This window comes from Pongo abelii, chromosome 7 (genome assembly GCF_028885655.2).
Source record: "Pongo abelii isolate AG06213 chromosome 7, NHGRI_mPonAbe1-v2.0_pri, whole genome shotgun sequence".
Classification (NCBI taxonomy): Eukaryota; Metazoa; Chordata; class Mammalia; order Primates; family Hominidae; genus Pongo; species Pongo abelii.
This window is the reverse complement of record NC_071992.2, coordinates 6,927,747-6,942,601: the sequence shown is the minus strand read 5'-3', so window position 1 is coordinate 6,942,601 and position 14,855 is coordinate 6,927,747. Positions and strand designations below refer to the sequence as shown.

Genomic DNA, 14,855 nt, shown 5'->3' with positions numbered 1-14,855 from the left:
CTCTCCCAGGCTTCGCGTTTGGGTGGAGGATGTGGCCAGCAGACACCGTGATGCCTGCATGTCTGGGCAAAACAGGGGAAGAGAGGAAATACCAGCCGGCTCAGCCTGTGTGTGTATGTGCACCTGTGGGTCAGCATGTGTGTGTGTGTCTCTGCATGTGTGTGTGTCTGCGTGTGTCTGTATGCGTGGGTATGTCTGTATGTGTGGGTGTGTCTGCATATCTGTGTGTGTCTGCGCACGTGTGTGTGTCTGTGTGTGTGTCTGTATGTGTGTGTGTGTGTCTGTGTGTGTCTGTGTGTCTGTATGTGTGTATGTATGTGTGTATATTGGTGGCTCCCCCTCCAGAGAGGCCTTCTCAGACTGCCTCCTCTTAAACCTCTTCATCCACTTATCCTGATTAATTTTTTACACACTTTCCCCTGCCTGACACCATATTTTACACACACACACACACACACATGAGTTTATGGGTTTGTTGTCCCTCTTTTCCACCTATTCTAGTAAAACGAAGTTCTAGGAGGGAAGGAACCTTGCTTGTCCTGTGACTCCATGTGAGTGGCATCAGGACAGAGCCCCTGCAAGTGGAGCCAGGAAACAGGGAGGGCAGGCACAAGGGAAGTGTCGTCCTCCAGGCTGCAGACCAAGGTCACAGAAGCCTCCCCACCCATGGCTGGGGCCTGTTCCTGGGAAGGCTGAGAAACCTCCACCATCTCCAGGAATGGTGGCCTGCACTTCACCAACACTGTCCAAATCTCACACGAGTTCCCCACAGTAGTGAACCCTGACTCAGGCCCACACGTGGGAGGGACAAGAGTGCTGCTGCTGAGGGCACAGCCAGCTGGGAGACAGGAGGCTCCCAGATGCACAGCAAGCAGTCAATCAACATCCATGAATAAATGGGCAAACTAATAAGGAACCCATTGATATTTAGACTGGTTTCAATGCACTAGAAAAGGCAAGGCACAGTGGCTCACGCATGTAATCCCAGCACTTTGGGAGGCCAAGGTGGGCTGATCACTTGAGGTCAGGAATTCGAGACCAGCCTGGCCAACATGGTGAAACCCCATCTCTACTACAAATGCAAAAATTAATCAGCTGTGGGAGCGCATGCCTGTAGTCCCAGCTACTCCGGAGGCTGAGGCACCAGAATCACTTGACCCCAGAGGGCAGAGGTTGCCGTGAGCCAAGATCATGCCACTGCACTCCAGCCTGGGCAACAGAGTGAGACTTGGTCTCAAACAAAAAAGAATGCATTAAAAAAATTTCAAGACTCTGATTTTCAACAACTAACAATCTTGTTCATCTATTTAAGAATATTGCACGGCATATTTATTTAACCTGTGAAAGGAAAATCAATCTCCGGACCACCAAATCACTAAGCCAAGGGGAAAATTCAAGCAGGGAACTGCGATTGGCAAATCTGCCTCCCATTTTATTCCTAAATAAGATAGCTGCAAAGATTTAAAAAGCTACACACCTCCCTCACAATTTTCCCACAAAGAAATTCCTTGTGGGCCTCAAGATCTTTCCCCTAGAACAGTTCTGTTGAATTTCACCCTGACAGTGTAAACTGATCACTTACCTTCCCAGGTGTGAGACGGGAAGTCATCCCTCTGCTCACCTGAGGCAAATGCACATCTGATTGCTTCCTCTGCCCTTTTGTTGATGGAGAATGCAGATTCACTGACCCAGACTAAGGCATAAGTGACTATTCCCCTATCCCCCTCTCACATGTAAATTGTATATTCACTGAAAGGCTGAGCAAAAACTCAAAAGAATGCAAACTTTGGGCTCCTATCTACCTATGACCTGGAAGCCCCCCGTCTTGAGTTGTCCCAACTTTACAGACCAAACCAATGTACAGACCAAACCAATGTACAGCTTACACATATTGATTGGTCTCATGTCTCCCTAAAATGTGTAAAAAGCAAGGCGCCCCCTGACCACCTTGGGCGCATGTCATCAGGACCTCCTGAGGCCATGTCACAGGCAAGTCTTTAACCTTGGCAAAATAAACTTTCTAAATTGATTGAGACCTGTCTCAAATACTTTGGGTTCACAAAACAAAAGGTCATTGTTGCCACAGTTTGCGCAATTTCTCAGCAGCCAGTGCATTGAGATACATAGGTTCTGTCATCAGTTTTATTTGGGAAACCTGGTTGTTGTTCCTATCTTCAAAAGTAGAGCATGGATGTCTTTCACTTAACCTCCACCAGCTCTTATCTCATCCTGCTGTGGGCAGACCTTGTTTACTGTCCCTGCCACCTGTGGCTTCAGTGGCTCGTAGGCAGGAACCAAACTTTTAATCCCTAAAATCCCAGCCCCATGCACATCCCGGCACAGAGGATAGGCTCCGTGACTGTTTGCCAAATGAGTAAAAGGAAAGGAATCTGTGCACAGTGTGCCCTGTTATTAATCAGCTTGGATAAGAGCAAATCTATGACAGATTCCATTATTTCTACTAACTATGCATTAGAATATGCTCTCCTGGAACCAAGGCATAACATGGTGCAGAGATGATTTGATGACAACCCAATGCCCAAAATACTCTATTGAGGAGGTACCCAGTTTAAAAGGTCATAATTGATACCAACATTTTAGGTGAATTAAGAATGCATTCATCTATTAGAGATATAGTCTGATAGGTTGGGAAGGGCATGGGCTTTGGAATCCAAAGCCAACTCTGAATCCTGACTTCACTCTTTTCCTAGCTGGCCCTGGAAAGATTGTTTTGTATTTCACTAATATCTCCAAACTGCCTGTCTATATTTGGGCATGATGGTCTGCTTTGCTGTGTTGTTGTAAGAATGAAATATAATGCCTGCAAACTATATGGCATAGCATTTATTGATGAGGATGTAGAGAAATCAGAACCCTTACACACTATGGGTGAGAATATAAAATGGTGCAGCTGCTATAGAAAACATCGTGGTGGTTCCTCAAAAATTAAACATAGATTTACTATATGATCCAGTCCATTCTCACATTGCCATGAAGAAATACCTGAGACTGAGACTGGATAATTTATAAAGAAAGAGGTTTAATTTACTCACTGTTCCACAGGCTGTATGGGAAGCATGGCTGGGGAGGCCTCAGGAAACTTACAATCATGGCAGAAGGCAAAGGGGAAGCAGGCACATCTCACATGCCAGAGCAGGAGCAAGAGAGAGCAGAAGAAGGGAGGTGCCATGCACTTTTAAACAACCGGATATTGTGAGAACTCACTCACTATCATGAGAACAGCAAGGGGGAAATCCGCCCCCATGATCCAATCACCTCCCACCAGGTTTCTGCCCCAACACAGGGGATTACAATTCAACATGAGATTTGTGTGGGGACGCACAGCCAAACCATATCCATACCCAAAATAAGTGAAAGCAGAGATACAAACAGATATGTGTACATTCATGTCTACAGCAACATTATTCGCAATGGCCAGAGGGTGGAAGCAACCCAAGTGTCCATGGACTGCAGAATGGATGAACAGAATGGGTCGTCCACAGGCAATGGAACATTATTCAGCCTTAGAAAGGAAGGAAATTCTGACACGTGCTACTCCATGAATGAACCTTGAAAACATTACTCTAGGTAAAATAAGCCTAGTCACAAAAGGACAAATACTGTATGATTCCACTCATATGAGGTACCTAGAGTAGCTGAATTCATACAGATGGAAAGTAGAATGGGGGTTACCAGGGAAATGGAGAGTTGGTGTTTCATGGCTACAGAGTTTCCGCTGGGAGAGATTTTAAAATATCTAGAGATAGATAGTGGTGGTGGTTGCATAACAATACAAATATAGTTAGCGCCACAGAGCTGCACACTTAAAAATGGTTGTGATGGTCAATTTTATGTTATATAGATTTTTCCATAATTTAAAAAAAAGTAGCCTTTACACAAGATGGCGCCGAAAGCAAAGAAGGAAGCTCCTGCCCCTCCTAAAGCGGAAGCCAAAGTGAAGGCTTTGAAGGCGAAGAAAGTAGTGTTGAAAGGCGTCCACAGCCACAAAAAAAAAGAAGATGCGCATGTCACCCACTTTCAGGTAACACTGCGACTCCGGAGGCAGCCCAAATATCCTCTGGAGAGCGCCCCCCGGGAGAACAAGCGCCCAAATATCCTCGGGAGAGCGCCCCCTAGAGAACAAGCAGCCCAGATATTCTCGGGAGAGCGTCTCCCGGAGAACAAGCTTGACCACTATGCTATCATCAAGTTGCCGCTGACCACTAAGTCGGCCGTGAAGAAGACAGAAGACAACAACACACTTGTGTTCATTGTGGATGTTAAAGCCAACAAGCACCAGATCAAACAGGCTGTGAAGAGGCTGTGAAGAAGCTCTATGACATGGATGTGGCCAAGGTCAACTCCCTGATTCAGCCTGATGGAGAGAAGAAGGCATATGTTCGACTGGATCCTGATTGCAATGTTTTGGGTGTTGCCAACAAAATTGAAATCATCTAAACTGAGTCCAGCTGGCCAATTCTAAGCATATATATATATTTCATATATATATGTTAAATATATTTAACATATATATGTTATATATAACACATATGTTATATATAACACACATATAACATATGTTATATATAACACATATATTATATACAACACATATATAACATATGTTATATATAACATATGTGTTGTATATACAACATATATAACATATGTGTTGTATATATCACATATATCACATATATACAACATATGTGTTGCATATATCACATATATACAACATATGTGTTGCATATATCACATATATACAACATATGTGTTGCATATATCACATATATACAACATATGTGTTGCATATATCACATATATACAACATATGTGTTGCATATATCACATATATACAACATATGTGTTGCATATATCACATATATACAACATATGTGTTGCATATATCACATATATACAACATATGTGTTGCATATATCACATATATACAACATATGTGTTGCATATATCACATATATACAACATATGTGTTGCATATATCACATATATACAACATATATGTGTTGCATATATCACATATATATGTGTTGCATATAACATATATAACATATGTGTTGTATATAACATATATGTGTTGTATATAACATATATATAACATATATGTGTTGTATATAACATATATATAACATATGTGTTGTATATAACATATATAACATGTGTTACATATATAACATATATAACATATGTGTTACATATATAACATATATAACATATATGTGTTATATATAACACATATGTGTTATATCTATAACATATATAACACATATGTGTTATATATATATATTTACCAGAAAAAAAGTATATGGCACAAGAAATAAATGTTTGCTTTTATTTGTCTGCTTGTGAGGGTCAGATCTTAAAAAAACCTTACAGAAGTCAAGAGTGATGGTGATGCCACAACTGGAAACACTGGGCACATGGAAGTTCTTGCCCCAGTGAGGGCGCTGCTGCTTTCCAGCAAGGCTGTTTTCAAGCCTGAATCCTGAGCCTTTGTTCAAAGCCTGTCATCTCTCCAAGGTCCTGAGCAGACCACCTGGAAGGTGCAGTGGAGATGGTTTCGGGGAGGGGTGGAGTCATGGCTGTAGAGTACAGCCAGGGGTACCACTGGCTCACAAGTCCTTTCTCTTGATAACAGAAACCTAACTGCTTGTTGTGTGTCTAGAGACAAACCTGGGAACCTGTGAAAATTTGAAAGCATTGAGCAACCCCTACCAAGAGCATTCCCTCAGTCCCTGACACCAAAACACCTGCCATCCCAGGTGAAGGCCTAGCTCAGCTGCCATCTCCAGGAGGAAACTGAGGTCTCCCCACAGCAACACGCCTGCTATCCCATCCCTCCAAGACGCAACTGCTCCATCCAATCCCTTCATTTCACTGCATTACTGGCCAGTGGAGTCACAGTTTAATATATGAATGTTGGCAAATTCCATGATCACACAAATAAAAATATCTACATCTAGTATTTGCATTTGATATATAAACATGTTTGCTGTATAATGAGAATTACAGATATCCTAGCCCAGGGTGGTATCCAACAACTCCTATGATTCACACCAGCTCCAATGCTTTGAGCACAGGATAAATACTGAACCAGGGGAACACAGCAGGCCTGGACTAGGTGGAAGGGCAGTCGACCCCAGCTCAAGGGACATTGCTGGGAGCCCAGGGTGGCCCACACAAGTATAGGAAGTAGGAATCCAAAGATGATTAAGATGAAGTACCCACCTTCAAGGAGTGTGAGCCTCCAGGTGCCTACAGAAAGAGCAAAAACAGTAAGGCCCACCATCACTGACTGGGTGCCAGGCAATATTCTAATTTCATAACATTTAATCCTTGCAACAATCTTTTGCAGTAGATACTGGTTATTGTCACCACCTCACAAATGGGGAAACTGAGGCACAGAGAGTTAGGTAACTTCCCCGACACCACCCAGTTCCTCATAGCATGTAACCTGGGTTTTAGCCTCCTGAGTCTGCCATGCCGTAGGGTGTAGCCTAGTCCCGTAACCCAAGCCAGGAGGTGAGGAAAGTTTCCAGGCTGCATGAAATTCTCCTGGAGGGAGCTGATCCCATTCTGGATCGTAGATTCCAAACGAGGAAGGTAAAAACCTTAGAACTCATGAGGGCCACACTCATACTTAATAAACCAGGAACCAACGCCAGAAAGGGATCCTGTGAAAATTCTGGTTGGGCCTTGCAGGGAGCATCCAGCTTGCTCTTCCAGATGGCTGTGAGTGTCTGGCAGTGCTTGCTGCTTATGGACACAACACAAGCAGTTTGCTTCGATGAGAAAGCCTGGCTCCAAGCCAGGGCTCATGCAGCAGGTGCATGATGATTTACTAAGCATACAGGGACCCAGAATCCAGCACCCAGCCTGGCCTTCCACAGGCTTTATAGGGAAGCAGATATGCTGGGTGGTAGGCGGGAGGAAATGAGGGTTTACAGAGGTAAGAGGGAGCAATTGGGGGAGAGAGTACACCCCCTTTTCCTGATAAGACAGCTGTTCCATTACATCCTGAATTACCCAACTCTCAATACTGTTAAAAAAATAAAGCTTGCTTGGTTTGGGACACTTTTAAAGGTAGTTGTAATTCTGAAGTCCATAGGTAGAGTTAGGGCAGGATTTTGTGAAGATCCCGACCTGCCTCCGACCTGGTCTCCGTGCCCAGCTCATTGGCCTCTTCTGCCCAGAAGCCACCCTGCAGTGAGTGAGATCCAGGACTTAGGAGCAAAGTCTGCCTTCACATGGGTAAACTGGTGGCAGCCCCAGAACCAACCTGCCATTACACAAGGCCATAAGCCCCAGGAGTTGGATTCTTCCTTCTCCACACTGTTCTCTGGCATTTTTTCCTCACCTCCCTACTTGTTCCTTTACCTTTTCTTCCTATCCTTCCTGGACTCCCAGAAATACCACAGGAACAGAAGCCAGAAGACTCAGCATCTACAGACCCAGTAGCTGGGAGACACAAGGCAAGTTGGTCCACACTGTTGAACATCAGTTTCCACCTCCAGAAAATGGGACCTTGGGGAAGATGGATCTGCTACACTAGTCCCACAGGCTGAGGCAGTGATCATATGAGAGCGTGGGTCACACAGAACCTTTTACATGCTGTGCGAACATGCCAGGACGGGAAGCCCCAGCAGAGACGGCTAATGGGGGGCATCCCAGAAGAAATGTGTGGCCATTTCATGGGATGTTTTCTCCAAGCTAAAGGTGATGAAACATCCTATTCATTATCTTAGAACCTAATAATTAGCTGTTCAATCAATGAGTGCACAAATAAGCCAAAACCAGTTAAGGATGCAGGCATCTGAAATCAACAAATACCCACTGAGCTTTCATTATGTGCCAACTGTTGTCATGGGTTTCCTTTGTGTGAAATTCAAAGACTAAATCACCTTCATGTTCTAATATAAAGGCAATAAAGAGGCAAATAACTCTGATTCAAGGCAGAGGCACTAGGAGGAAAGTAAAAAATACAGTGCAGATTCAAAAGGAGGAAAATGCTACATCATTGGGAGGTCAGGAAAGGTTCACTGGCCTTGGCACATGGACAGAATTCCAAACTGTGTCACCAAGAAAGGGTGTCCCAGGCCAAGGGAATCACCTGCCCAAAGCTATCAAGGCAGAAGACGTAGGACTTGGAGGGAGCAGTAAACCAAAGCATAGGTATAAGTGGAAATGCAAGAAAAAAGTGGACACTAAACCAGGAAAATGTGATTGGATCCAAAGAACAGAGGTCTCCAAGTGTCAGCTGAGGGTGTTAGATTTACTCTCAGGAAAGGAATGAGTGTCTGGGTTCTTCCAGGCATTGACTAACACAACAGATTCCTTTTGCAGAAGAGCAAATGATCAATTACGGTTTCAATTAATAATCCCCTGCCTAAACATAACTTCCTGCTACCTGGTACAAACACTGTCTCCCATGTGAGCAAGTCATTAGCCCCTGAAGCCAAGCAATCATCACGTATTAAATGGGATTGGCAGTACCCAGATCACAGAGTTGTTTTGGGAATTAACTGTGACAAGAGCTATGCAAGTACCTGGCTTGGAGATGTGTCTTTTTGTCCAAAGTACAACAACTTTTTTTGGTAGGTACTTATTTGCAATACAGACACACCTGAAATGAGGAAGTACATTCCAGAATTATCTAGCTGAAGAAGACTCCATGTCATAGGTTAGGAATTTCAAAGGTGGGAGTCAGTGGCTTGCCAAGGCTGCATGGCTAGTCACCCACAGCACTGAACCCAGAGTCCAAGCCTCCTGACCCCAGCATCCTCTCTCTTGCTATTGGCTTCTCAGAAATAAAACACCAGAGAGTGAGTAAATGCACCTGGGATGTTTTCTGCAGCAGAAAAGCCTGGCTGTTCTTACTCATCCTAATCCCCCATCCATTAAAAGTCCTGAGTGCAAATGTTCAAGACAACATTGACCAACGCTGCAAAACCCCTTTGTTGCTGGCTTGCATAGAACAGAGAGTTCAGGGAGTCAACCACAAAGTCAAGAAGATAACCTTGTACAGATAGAACCTTGCCTTGACTCTGGAAGCCATATTCTGTCTACCTCCCACCCCTATATGCACAGGTGCTATGAGTTATTGGGTGTATCATTTTGCAGATTAGGAACTAATGGCTCAGAAAAATTGAACAACTACACCAAGAACACATAGCTGGTAACCATCGATTGTCTCAGCTTCTGCAGCTTCTCAATATGCCATTGCCTTCACCAATGCTACCAGTTACCTCTGTGTTGCTGAAACCAGTGAGCACTCTTTCAGTCTCTCTCACCAAACACTTTCTTCCTAAAAGCCCTTATCTTCCCTTGGCTCTCATGACACCACACTCCTCTGGTTTGGTGCTCTCAGAACACCCCCTTGTACTGTTGTTGGTTGGCCAATCCAACTCTACTAGACCTCAGATGTTGGAGTTACTCAGGAATGTCCCCTTGGCCCTTTCTGCTTTTTGTTCTGCAGAGAGGAATTTCACGCACCCTTTTGGCACTGATTGCCTCTCTAGGCCAGTACTTTCCCAAATGAGCCTCCAGCTTAGAAGCATATATCCCTGCCTGAATGGCCTATGCACTTCTCAAACTCCACAAACCCAAAGCCCAACTCATTGTCTGCAGCTTGTCCTTGTAAATAACAGCCACATCCACCTGAAGTGATTCTTGCTTGAGTCCTCTCTCTCCTCCACTTCCCACACCCAAATAAACTTTTCATTCCTCCTTCTAAGTATTAATAGCTCTTAAACCTTCCATTTCTACCATCCTCACCACCACCCAGCCTCTTATACTGGACTCATCTGGTAGCCTCCTAACTGGGCTCCCTGCAGCTACTCACATCTTCTTCCAAATCAGCCTCCACAAAGCAACCAGGCTGATGTTTCCAAAATGTAAATGGGACCATGTTACTGTCTTAAAATCTTTTGATAGGTGTCCAAACAAATGGCTGGATAAACAAAATGTAGTAATATACAGGCAAAGAAATAGTATTCAGCCTTAGAAGAAAGGAAATTCTCACACATGCTACATGGATGAGTCTTGAGGACATTGTGCTCAGTGAAAGAAGCCAGACACAAAAGGACAAATACATTGTGATTCCATTCAGACGAGGCACCTACACTAGTTAAATTCACAGAGATGGAAAGTAGAGCTGGGGTTACCAGGGGCTGGGAGAGAGGAAAGTGGGAGTTACTGTTTAATGGGTATGGAGTTTCAGTTTTACAAGATAAAAAAGTTCTGGAGATGGATGGTGATGACTGCACAACAACGTGAGTTTACTTAATGCCACTAGACTGCACACTTTAACATTGTTAAAATGGTAAATTTTGTGTTATGTGTATTTTGCCACAATATGTAAAAATAAAAGAAACTGTTCAATGGTTTCCCCTTGTCCCTGTAGAAAAGTTCCACATTGCCAGGCATGGTGGCTCATGCCTGTAATCCCAGCCTCTGGGAGGCTGAGCAGGCAGATCTCTTGAGCCCAGGAGTTCAAAACCAGTCTGGGCAACATGGTAAAACCCCATCTGCCCACACACAAAAAAAGAAACAAAAAATTAGCCAGGAGTGATGGCACCTGCCTGTAGTCCTAGCTTCTCAGGAGGCTGAGGTGGGGCCTGGAAATCTCTTGAGCCTGGGAGGTCAAGGCTGCAGTGAGCCATGATCAGGCCACTGCACTCAAGCCTGGGTAACAGAGAAAGACTATGTCTCAAAAAAAAAGAAAAGAGAAGTTCCCCATCCTTGGCAGGGTTCCCCAGGTATGGTGGCCGAGCCGCTGAGCCTGCTGTCCTCCTCTCCCCATTTTTCAGGGCCAGCTGCAATGCACTTTGCTAGTTCCTAACATGGATGGCCTCTGAGGGTCTGTGTCCTCTGCCCAGAGTGCTCATAGCCCCTCTCTCCCTGCACCACTCCTTTTGCCTGAACAGCTTCTGCTCATCTTTCAAATCTCAACTTCAATACCCCAAGCTCTGAAAGGACTTCCCTCACATGCAAATGATGTCATGACCCTGGATTCACATGAATACTGTTCCTTGTGCTGCGTCTGCAAGAGATTTAACACCAGCAAAATTATTTAACACTTGTATGCCGTGCTGAGAATGAGACCCGTCTCTGTCTCATCCGTGTGTGTGTGTGTGTGTGTGTGTGTGTGTGTGTTTATAGTGCCAGGCACAGCACTGATAAAAGTCCTTCCAGGCCTACTGTTGGATGACAGAAGAGGTGGCATGCTCACTGTGTTCCTGAGTCCAAGCTTTCCCTCTATGTGGCTCTGACTCTGCTAAGTCCCTTGATGACTGTGGACAGAAGAGCAAAAGTGGGCTGAGGGCAGGAGTGCAGGATGGGTCTGCTCTCTTCACGCTGAAGAGCCTACCAAGTGTTCAACTCCGTGAATTATCACAAGGCCAGCTCCCCTTCAGCCTCCCCTCCACTTGCAACAGAACCCAGCAGGGCAGGGCCCTCAGCCTCTTCCCTCCTTCCGAATCATTCCTGTCCTGGTGCATTAGTCAGGGTTCTCCAGAGACACAGAACCAAAAGGACATTCGTAAGTAAATAGAAAGATGCTTATTAGGAGGGACTGGCTCATGTGATGACGGAGGCTGAGCAGTCCCACTATCTGCCATCTGCAAGCCAGAGGCCCAGGAAAGCTGCAAATGTCCTGCAGTCCAAACCCGAGGGCCTGAGCACCAGCGCAGTCTATGGAGAAAATCCCGGTCTGAGTCTTAAAGCGCCTGAACTAGAAGTTCCAACGTCCCAGGGCAGGAAAGGATGGATGTTCCAGCTCAAGAAAAGAGAGCAAGTTTGCCTTTTTGCTCTACTCCTCCCCCAAGAAATTACACAATGCCGTCCATACTGGTGAGCGCACATTTTCTTTACTACAGATTCAAATGCTAACCTCTCTCCCAAGCACCGTCAGACACACCCAGAAAGAGTGTGTTACCAGCTGTCTGAATATAGCCCAGTCAGGTTGATAAAGAAAATTACCCATCACACCTGGGTCCTAACCCACTTCCTGTGATGCTGAAGCATCGACACCATGCAAGCTCTTGGCCAACATCGTCTCACCTAACTCCAACAACAGCCCTCCGTTCTTCAGAGGAGAGATGGTCACAAATTGCCCCAGGTCACAATGAGAGAGCAAGAATGCCAACATGTTTTTCCACCACCAGAGTCCTGCTGTGTGTCTAAGGTTTGATTTCTTGGCTTTGCAGTCTCTGAGGATAGCACCATAACAGTGTCCAGCATGCCCTACCCATTCTTCAAGCTCCCTCTAAATGCCACTTCTCCAACAGTGCCTTTCCTAAGCCCCATGAGAACCAGGCGCTCTTTCCCTCAGCTCCCAGAGGAGACTTCTAGAGCCAATATTAACCTAGCCACGGGCATGACTTATTTCTTTGATGCCCCCACAAGCCTGCAAGCTCCTTGGGGACAGGAGCCAGGTCTTCATCTCTGCTTTCTCCAAATCTAGCCCAGCCCCTGCATACAGAAGATGCTTATTATTAGCGTGGGTTGAATAAATAAATCAAAGGGTAATGTGCCTAACCTATGCAAGCCCGTTTCTTCTTCCGGGAAGAGGGGATAAATAATTCTTGCACAACCTGCTTCACATGGTTGTGGTAAAGTTGGAAATGAGAGGAGGTGTTTCCTTCACTTCAAAATACCACTGAATATAAGATTCACAATACATTATCCACTTCTCAGAGGACAATCGGGGGAAGGGGAGAGAAGACCACATTAATTATTTACATCAATTATAAGATTCACCTTAACTTCAAAATGCTAAAATTGAAAAAGCATATATTCACAAATCCTAGAAATACATCAAGATGTGTAAAAGCATGAAGCAGTGACATTGTGTGAGTTGTGGCCATTTGGGGGGTTTGTTAAAAGGACAGATCCTGGAGCCTCATTATCGAAAATTCTGATTCAAGGGCGATTTTTTCTGGGGGAAGAATCACCAGGTGATTCTGATGAGCTGCCTAGTTTGGAAACTGGTCCCTAAAAAGACATAAAATTCACCCTCTTCTTTTAAAAGGGAGGAAACTGGGGGTGGCAGATAACCCATAGCTTGTCACAGATCGGGCACAGGTGGTTCCACAAAACCCTGACTCCAGCTTCACCTCCCACTCTTCATCGGGGCTTCCCACCAGGCCATGGCACCTCCTTCTGGCTCCAGCTCAGGCTTTGCCAGATGCTGATGACTTCGGCAATTCCAGACTCCTGACATCATTGGCTGTTCTCATTTCTGCAAAGCCAATGAATAAACCACTCACAGGAAAAAGCTGGTTACAGCAGGAAGCAGTCTGGGGGAATTTCAGATGGGAGCTGATAGTTGCACACACAAAACTGGTTTTACTTCCTTTAGGGTCTAATAACCCTTTTACTCCACACTCAAAATAAACCACATGAACACATGATCCCTTGAGTTGCTGAAATGCTTCCAATTGCCTTTGTTTTCAACAAGGTTAAAACAGTGTGAAACAACCTGGCTGGCATTTGGCAGAGGACAACCATGATTCCTTTTGGTGTGAAACAAAAAGAAGTCCCCAAAAGTTAAGGACCTTGAAGAGCCCTACATATGCTCAGATTTTTTTTGTTTGTTTTTATTTTTCTTTGTTTTATGTTTAATTGACACATAATAATTGTACATATGTATGAGTTACACTGTGATACTGACATACGTACACCTTGTGTAATGATCAGTAAGCCAGACACAGAGAGACAAATACCACCTGATCTCACTCATATGCAGAAACCAAAAAGTGGATCTCACAAAAGCAGAGAGGAGAATAGCCTTACCTGAGACTGGGGAGGGGAGGGGGAGGGGGAGGGGGGATGGGGAGGGGTTGGTCAATGGGCACAAAGTTACCATTAAACAGGAAGAAAACGTTCTGGTGCTCTACTGCCCAGTAGGGTGATTATAGTTGACAATGATGTATTGTATATTTCAAAATAGCTAGATTCTGAGATTCTGAGAAACCAGGGTCAGGCTCAGGGGTGAAAAGGGACTGCCCAGACTCTCAGGCGGCACCACCCACCCCAGCTAAGTGGGATTGGTTGGGCCCGGTGCTGGGACAGATGCAGGCACAGTCACCTCACTTTAGAGGCTCAGGGAAGCCTCTGATTGTCCCTTTTTTAACTTTCACGCTGTCACTTTGAACAAATCTCTTTACACTCTGCAATTATCTTCTATATCTGTAAATTATCTGATGATGTTGAGCTAGATTAGTTCTACCTTTCCTTTTATTAACTGCCAGAAACTGTCCGTCACACAAAAGCCATTCAGGAGGCCTGGCCTGTGGAAGAAATGGCTATAGCTACAAAGGGGGCTAAGGTGTCGAGTGCAGCCTTGTTGGTACTGGCAGAACCCCTAAGTCCCAGGGACTCCCAGAAACTCCCTGGAGTAGACACTGGCTACGTCCTTCCAGCTGAGATATTATGAGGCTATGATTCGGGTGGGCAGTAAATGACAATTCTGGGCATAACTGTGAAAAGTTGATTTCCTTGCTTGGCTCAAAGCTTCCCTGGCAGAGGTGTGCTCTCGGTCCCATCTGTCAGAGCACAGCTTGCAACTCCCTGAGGGGTACAGGTTGGTCATGACTATAAACGCTATCCTATTTCAAGTGTGTTTCTATTGCAATGGGGAACACCATTCAACACTCGGTTCTGGAAAGAATATTAGAGGCATTGCAACACATCCTAGGAGGATTGTTGGGGAGCTAGGGTGGACATTAAGATCATCCATCCACCTCTTTGCCACCTCTAAGGCTTTTTCTATTAGGTATCACAATGGGATTTGGATGTAGAACAAAAAGAGGCTGCCAGATAAAGCTTTTTATGAA

At 44.9% G+C, this 14,855-nt stretch overlaps 1 pseudogene; it reads left to right on the top strand.

Moving 5' to 3' along the window:
- Nucleotides 1–3,901: 3,901 nt before the first annotated feature.
- Nucleotides 3,902–4,458, top strand: LOC100460890 (large ribosomal subunit protein uL23-like; annotated as a pseudogene).
- Nucleotides 4,459–14,855: the final 10,397 nt, after the last annotated feature.